Below are 8,577 nucleotides of genomic sequence, written 5' to 3'. Positions count from 1 at the left end.
CAGTGACTTTCAAGCATTTGTGCTCATAAAATTACCCGGAGGTCTTGTTAGAGAAGCGATTTCTAGAGCCACCCTAGAGATTTTCATTCAGCAGATTTGAGGTGGAGGCTGGAATTCAGCATTTCTAGTAAATTCTCCAGTGAAAAGATGCTATCAGCCCATAAGCCATGATTTGAGTATGTGAAGTGCTTTGTAAACTCTAGAACCTATACAAACAGAAGGCCAGCTATGGTCCCAGCCATCAAGGCAAGAAAAAAGCAACACTGTGAGCATGTCATTTACGAAGAATTGAGAATTTAGCTTGTGAAAACAAAGCATGTATAACAAATGTAGAAATTTTCAGTACAAGGAAGAATGAGATAAGCGTCAAAGAAATAGTCTTTAATTAGAAACTAGTTCTGGATGGAATAAACACACTTCCTGGTACAGATCATTGCATCTTTGGGATCTGCTTACTGAATATCAGTTTTGCAACAGACCTTCTTCCCTCACATTAACGTGTGCAGATTGTTGTTCTCCCAGAACTCACTGACTACTTGTTTGAACCTCAGCTTGCTGGCCTATTTCTTAACCAAGGCTGTCTCAACAGCTGTATAACCAGCAATGGTGGTTGGCTTGGGTCAGGCTCCCTACAGCAGTCTGCACTAAGGGTGTTGGTGTCAGTGACTTATATGGAGAGTGCTCTCAGAAGAAATCTGAAGTGGGACATGGGAAGCAGAACAGGGGAGAAACAAAATATGATATGGTAGGGGTTGAAGCCTCGGTCTGACCCCATGGCAGTTCTGGAGCATTAACAGCATCAAGAGCTGTCCCATTTCTGAACCCCACATCAGTCAGTGACGGTGAGCTGACCTGAGGTGGGGCATTGTGTGCAGGGTAAGGCAGGTCTGTTAGGTACTGGCTCTTCCATGAGGTCCTTCTAAAGCAAGAGAGAGACGCCTCCACTGTAACACTAGGTTTCTGAATTTCCCTCATTTTTACTCCAATTCTCAGAGTCTGTAAAAATCAGCCTTTCCCAGCCCTTCTTATTTCTCTTTTACTTAGCAAATATGTCTTGCATACCTATTCTAGGTACTATTTGTGTTCTTATAAAGTCCTGCCAGGGCCTCAGCCTCTCTGTTTCCAATCTCTCAACACTGTCATTTGATGGCAAAGTCTGACCTGGTGGTGACAGGAAGAGCCCTGGCTCTCTCCCTCCAGGACCACGCACCTGTGTTTTACCTGTGGTCTTCTAAAGGCTACTCTTGGTGTAACATTCAGTGATCTACCTTCAGGTAGCCCTCTGCCCTGTGCCACACTGCAGCCAACGAATCTCTAATAAAGAAAGCCTGACCACTTTTCCCTCTCTTAAAATTTTCAAGGATGCTCTGTTTCCTTTCAGGGAACATTCAGATTCTTTGTCCTGGTATGCAAGGCCCTCACCCTCTGAGGTCTCAGCTCTGAGGAATGTTGAAATGGCCAGTTGCGGGGCATTTGCTTGTCCAGGTCTTAAGTTGTTCTAATTGGTTGAGTAACAGTTACTGTTACCTTGTCTAGAAAAATGTCTTTGAGGATGTGATTGTTAAACCTTGAGATGGAGAGATTATCATCAGCAAACTGAGTTGGCCCTAAATGCAATTACAAATATTTTTATAGGACTAAGACAGAGGGAAACTTGATACCCATAGAAGGTGAGTGATGAACTTGGCAGGCAGAACATGGGATGATACACTTAAGTCCAGGGTTTCTGGGAGCCTCCAGAAATTGAAAGAGGAAGAGCAGGTTCTCTCCAGAGCCTTCAGGGAGAGCATGATTTTTTCAAAAGCTTGATTTCAGACTTCAAGCCTCTGGAAGAGTGAGAGAATCAACCTCTGTTGTGTTAGGTCACCTGGTTAGTGGTGATTTGTTATAGCAGCCACAGGAAACTCATACAGTTGTGCTATTACCTCTTCCTGGAATGACCCGGGCCCCTACCTTCCCCATCACATACAGTTCACGAGGATGATGCCAATGTCTGCACCTACAAACTACCACTTCCAGGTGGCTCCTGAGATCTCTCCTCCCCCTGCACTTAGTTTCTAGTTTAAGCAGGCAACTGTCCTCTGTCTCCCATATTTCCCTTAACAAAACATTTTATGGTTGTCCTACTGTCACGCATGTCATTGTTGTATATTCTTTAGAATACGATTGCTTCTAGATCCATCTCCTTATTCAGTCCTAAATCTCTCTGGGCCTCATTCACGTTTACATCCTCTGGGCTTGGCGCAATGCCAGATAGAAGTGGCTTTCAGTGCGCGCACATTTCCCACCATGAAGGGGAGGTAGAAGCTGCTGTCCTGTGTCTGAAGGGGGCACTCGGGGTTCACAAGGGCTCACATCACTGGCCAAGCAGCATGGGTAGGGTCAGGGGCAGCTCTCCTGATTGAGCCAGCTGCTTGCAGGCCCTTGCCTGAGGTCAAGCCTCCAGCTAAGCCTGTCTAGAGTCTTCTGAGGTGCGGGGGAGGCGCGGGTATGTGCGCTCCCTTTGGCTGTGTGTCTGCAGAGCCCGTGTTTATCTTCCGCCGAATGCTTTTTATATTCTGCTCCTCTCTCTGCTCTCCTTCTCCTGCCTCCCAAACAACACTGACTCACAACCTCTAACGCTGCTCTCTTTTTTCATTATTTTTAGGAGCTGCATGATTTCTCTCATTATCACCTCAGGGCTGGACTGGGTTTGTATTTCCTCCAGGGCAAGCTGTGGACCATAAACCAAGGGATATTTCAATAAACTAGGGGTCATGTTGGAGTTCTATTAATCGAGTCTCTCTGAGGAGGTAGCAGCTGAACATGGAATTTGAAAACAAGGGGTTAGGGTTTAGTCAGATGGATGAGCCTAGAGTTTCTTCAATTCTTCCACGGCAAATAAGCAGCTCAACTCAGATATCCTGGTCAACAACTGTCAAAATTAACATTCCTCCCTAAAACTTGACAGTTTCTTACTCACATCAAATGAAGGCAGATAATTGCTTTTATCTTGTTTTCTTTAATACTAGACAGAAGGATTCCAAGGTGGGGGTGGAAATGGTATATGCTCTATTTTCTGTGCTGTGCAAAAGAGAGTGTAGTATCACAATTATGAAACCTGGGTTTTGGGGGAGAGTTTAGTGATTTATTCACAAAGCGACTGAATTAGTTATTGCCATAGTTAGAATCAATGTCCCCCACAGACCCATACCTGAAAGGCTTAGTTTCCAGGGTGACACTATTGGGAGGTAGTGGAAACTTTAAATAGGGCCTACTGGGAGGTCCTCATGTCATTAGAGGTGTGTTCTTGTAAAGGGTTATGGGACCCCAATCTCTTCACTTTTTTGCTTCCAGTCCAGAGAGGAAGTGGTTTTTGTTCTGCCACCTGCCCAAGTGCTGATGTGCTACCTGGCCACAGGTCCAGGGCAATGGGACCAATTGATTGTGGACAGAAGCCTCCCAAACTGTGAGTCACAAAACTTTTCTCTCTTTAAGTTGGTTATCTCAGGTATGTGTTATGCCAATGGAAAGCTGAGCAGTACAGTTACCTATTGCTATATGTAAATTATTGTCAAACTTAGCAGCTGAGTATCACAAACATTGTCTTACAAAGTTTCTGAGAATCCAAACACAGGAGCAGCATACTTAGGTGGTTCTAGTTCAGGGCCACATCTGAGATGCTGGTTGAGGCCTAGGGGTATAGGTCAGTAATAAAGCACTTACCTAAGATGTACAAGGCCCTGGACTTGATTCTTAGTGTACACACACACACACACACACACACAGACACTCACATGCACACACATACACAGATGCTAATTAGGTTACAGTCTTCACAAAGGCACAAGAGGCTGGGGGATCTGCTTCTAATAGCGACATGGCTTTGGGCTGAAGGTTTCAGTTCTTTGTCATGTGGATGTCCCTGTGGAGTTGCCCCAGTGCTAGTATGACTGGTAGCTGGCTTGCCCCAGAGCAAGTGATCCAAAGGAAGGAGGCTCAAGGCCTTGGATAGCCTGGTCTCAAATTTATACACATTGTCACTTCCGCTTATTCCAGGCCTTAGAGGTGAGTTGCTAAACACACAGGCAAGAAGAGAATTAGGTTTCATCTTTTAAAGGAAATGTCAAAGAATTTGTGGACATATTTTAAACTACCAGAGTGGCTTTCCTTCAGCTAACTCCAGGGGAGGCAAATAAGTCATTGTTACCTCATGGGGGAAAAGTCCCCTTGCATTTGAATGTTCTGAGAAGTGTCAAGAAACACAGAACTCTTTATCACACACTGGATAGTGAAAAAATACCTGTGAGGATAAGCACATGGTGTTCTGCTCTATGAAATAGCTCTAGGTATGCCTTTGTGCTATTTAACTTGACAATTCAAGACCAGGTTCTGTGATGAATGGGATTAGCAAGAGGTGATTGGAAAATAAGATGACTGTTTAAATCCTAAAAAGTTTATTACAATAAAAGACATATTGCCATTAATCTCCCTTCAGTATACTCCCCCATGCTTCAGACACACTTATCCTATCATTCCATGCTTCAGACACACTTATCCTATCATTCTGGCCACTTTCTGAAGCAGTTCTGAAGGTCCTCTTCCTTGTCTTTACTAAGTGTGATAAAAAAAAAATATGGTAAGTGCTGCTGCTGAGTGTCATTCAAAAGGCAGCCTCATCAAAACGTTATGGTATGACCTCATCCATCTTATTTCCTAGGTCTGGCACTGTGTGACTTTTGACTCTTCTCTAAAGTCAAAATGATCATAAAAGGTAAATGTTTTGAATTTAGAGCTGCTTGATATCCTGAATTTTGATTCAGGATATCAAGCAGCTCTAAGTGTGCAACTAAAGACACTCACAAAAGAAGTCTTCCAGAAATACTTCAGAAAGTGGAAAGGACAATGGGATAAGTGTATATGAAGAAAGGGAGAATACTCTGAAGGGAAATAGTGGTAATGTGTCTATTACTAGGATAATTTTTAAAATGTAAAAATTTTTTGATCAGACTTTATAATATATTGTCAAGGATGAGAAATAGATGAAACAGAGCTAACCGAGCTAAACTGCCTAAACTTAGCTGAGACCAGACAGAAGCCTATCTGACCCATAGATGAGTAGGTAAGTTCAACAGAGATGAATAGAACCATTCAGGTGGGCCCGGCTCAGAGCTCCTGAAGCTTGAAAATGTGTGAGATATTAATATTTATTGGTATAGACCACTGAGATTGTGTGACAACTCATTATGCAGCAATAGTAACTGATTTAAGTTTACAGTGTCAAGAAACAAAACCATAAAGGCACATTCTGCAAAGCAATATTATAAAGATAGTTGATGGTAATATAGGGTATTCTGAGGAGAACAAAATAGGAATTCTTAAATTTCATGTGGGGAAGTGAGATAAGTTGAAAACTTCACTGGGTGAAGTCTCACGGGTGAGTAGGTATTTACCAGACTGGAGTGAGAGAAACATCCTTTTCAGATAATTGCAAACATCTTACTAAGCTAGAGAGCAACAGAAATGGGTGGATTCTTATTGCTGATAGCCACTGGATCCTGAATAGTTTCACATGTCCTACTTAAGAATTTGCATTTTATCTTAATGGTAACTTTTGAAAAATTACAGAGGCATGACATGAGCAGCTTAATGCATTTATTAATCTCCTCCTGTGTATGGTGTGGTGGGTCTTGCTGGATCCAGGCAGGAATTGAGCCCTGAATGTATGCTTTCTCAGATATGGCTAGCAAAAGGAGGAGGCAGAGGAGAGAGAAATTTGGAGTTGGTGTTGACAAGACTTAGAGAATGATTTAATGAGTGGGTGCACCTGGCTTTAGTCCTAAAGCAGAGAAATTTAGAAGAGGGTGGTGGTGAACATTTCACTGTGGGTCTTGATGAGTTTGAAGTGTCCGTGGGTGAGCTAGAAGGAGGTGTTTAGTAGGTCAGAAGAAAAGTGGTTCCATCTCTCCAAAGAAAATCATGCTGCGGGGGAAAGTGGTTTCCCATAAAACAGGAAGTAGTTTGAAGTTAGAGGTTAATAATATCAAATATCTCAGAGAGGCCAAAGTAGCTGAGGACTGGTCACATTTTGTTTGCTGTTCTATATCCAGAAACTATGAATTTCATGTGACTTGTGTGAGAGTTGCATTTAAGGTAAAGAGGAAGGAGAGATTAGAACATAGACAAGAAAACAAAGGGTCAGAAAAGGTAGACAATTAGAAATATTTCAGTCAGATCACACTGAAAGGGAACAGAGTTAGGTTTCACCTGCTAAGGGAATGTCAAAGACTTTAATTATAACTACTACTCGATTGTAGAACTAGCCACGCTGTATGGGCCTTTGCCCTGACTTCAGCAGTGGATGGGTGCAAGTTGTGTGCAAGCTTCCGCTCAATTGAGGCTGGCAGCATCTGGCTCTGATGTGTACCTTTGACTCTCTCTTTTGACCTAGAGCATCACCAGCATTGGGATGCCTTAATAATTGCTTTGGTGTCATCTAAACAGAAAAGAAAACATTTTAGACAGGAGATATTTAAGATAATAATATAATGTTATATTATTAATATAGTAATATAATTTTTATATGATTAATATAATAATATAATATGGCCAGCTGTTTACATGGCCATATTAGATGTCATGTGACCCAGCTCTCCAGCAGTAGGTCATTGGACAAGGGTGAGCACATGATAGAACTCAGATATTCCAAACACAGGCTACTCAGCAAGCTAGGATATTGCCTGTTGTGAATGTAAAGGACAAGCTAATGGGATGCTCCTGGGAGAACTTGATGAGGAAATATCTAGAAAAAGAGGGAGTCAGCAGTGACAGCAGAAGCTGAGAGGCTGACACAAAAATGGCAAGTGGAGAAAACGTATTTAGTTCTCTGTGGCAAGCAGCATGAAGGAGCAAAAGCAGTGGGAATATAAAGACAGACAGAAGAGGAGCTAAATGTAGCCCATAAAAGAAGAGCTCTTTACTCTTCATGGACCTCAAGTTCCAATTCTTTATCACAATTGTCCCATTTTCCTGAAGTGTCTTTAATGGTACTCTTTCCTATAGCCACAATAGGTTCAGAAGTCAGTGTGACCAGGAGACACCTACGGGGAAGAAGTATGTTAGACGCCATCCTTCACCCTTTCAAATCAATGCTCAATCCATCTCCATTGTGTTCTAGGTCTTTTGTAGACATCATCACTAGCTTCCTTACACTTGGTTCTGGTAGGGTTCAGTGTATTAGAACGATCAAAAAGGCAAGTCAAAAGGCAAGTTGGGGAGATAACTGTGTTATTTATTCCCAACCTCTTCTCTACCACGTTGCTGTCTCTCCACCAAAGGCTGTGGCTCCGGTCAGGTAGTCCTCTCCAGGTAATATAATTTCCATTGCTAGGTCAGGGTCAGGTTCAGGAAAGTGGCTCCCTTCGTTACCTCTCTGGGACTAGGAATGAGAGGATCTCTCATTGTAGCTAATCTTGGGCCACTTCATTCTCTTCTTGGTTTCCCTTCACCTGTCCACACCTTCGTATATAGTCCTTGTTGTTAAATTCTCTTTACATTACTCAGTCCTGGCAGAAGCCTGCTTGATGTATGAAGGGAGTACAGAAGTAGGAGAGAGACATTCTGAAACTGGAGGGACAGAAGATGGAAGTTCTTCGGGGTGAGTGATTGTAGACTGTGATGTTTTTTTTTACTGCAGGAGGCATTTTTCACTTGGGGGTGGAATTGTGAACCTATGTCTCTACTGATAATTTCAGTTTCCCCTTCAAATACAAGGTAAAGTCATAGTGACAGAAAGGAAGGGAAAAGGATGGTGTAGGAAAGTCCTTTGTATTTGGAAGACCTTTAAAACTGAAGGGACACCCAGGGAAGTTGGGGATTGTATGCTATGTGGTTGCTTTGATAACTATTTAGACACTTTTTATAGCGGTGTAACATATACTCAAGAAAAGTTCACGATACCATACTGCACAGCTCAGTGAAATTTTACTAATGGAAACATCCATGTAGCCAGTGCTCATATCAAGAAGCAGGGTATTAGCAGCACCACAAAAAACTTTCCCTGTGTCTTTAGCCACTAACCATTCACTCCAATGGAAAACCACTCTTCATACTTCTACCACTATGGATTCATTTGTCTTCTTTTTGAACTTTATATACAGAATCAAACAATATGTTTTGATTTGTATTTGGCTTCCTCTATTCTATACTGAACTAATAAGATTTATATTGTTTCAACATGTATTTATAATTTGCTCATTCTCATTACTGTTAGCATTCCATATTTAAACATCCATAATTCATCTGTCCATTCTGTTGTTAATGGGCATTTGTGTAAATTCCAGTTGGAACTATTATGAATATTTCTGCTATGAATACTCTAGTCGATGTTGATTGCTGAACAAAAATATATATTTCCGTTGAGCAGACATATCGAAATGGGATTCGTCAATCATAGCATGTACATATATTTAGCTTTAGTAAATATTGCTAAATATTTTTCTAAAGTGGTTTTACCAATTTACATTGCCATCTGTTGGGCATGAGCATTTCCATGGGACAATGCATTTTTAATGCTCCCAGTCCAGGTATTTGCATGAT

This window comes from Chinchilla lanigera, unplaced genomic scaffold (assembly GCF_000276665.1).
Source record: "Chinchilla lanigera isolate Chin_1 unplaced genomic scaffold, ChiLan1.0 scaffold00014, whole genome shotgun sequence".
Lineage (NCBI taxonomy): Eukaryota > Metazoa > Chordata > Mammalia > Rodentia > Chinchillidae > Chinchilla > Chinchilla lanigera.
The sequence above is the reverse complement of the archived record's forward strand: the minus strand, read 5'-3'. Positions refer to the sequence as shown.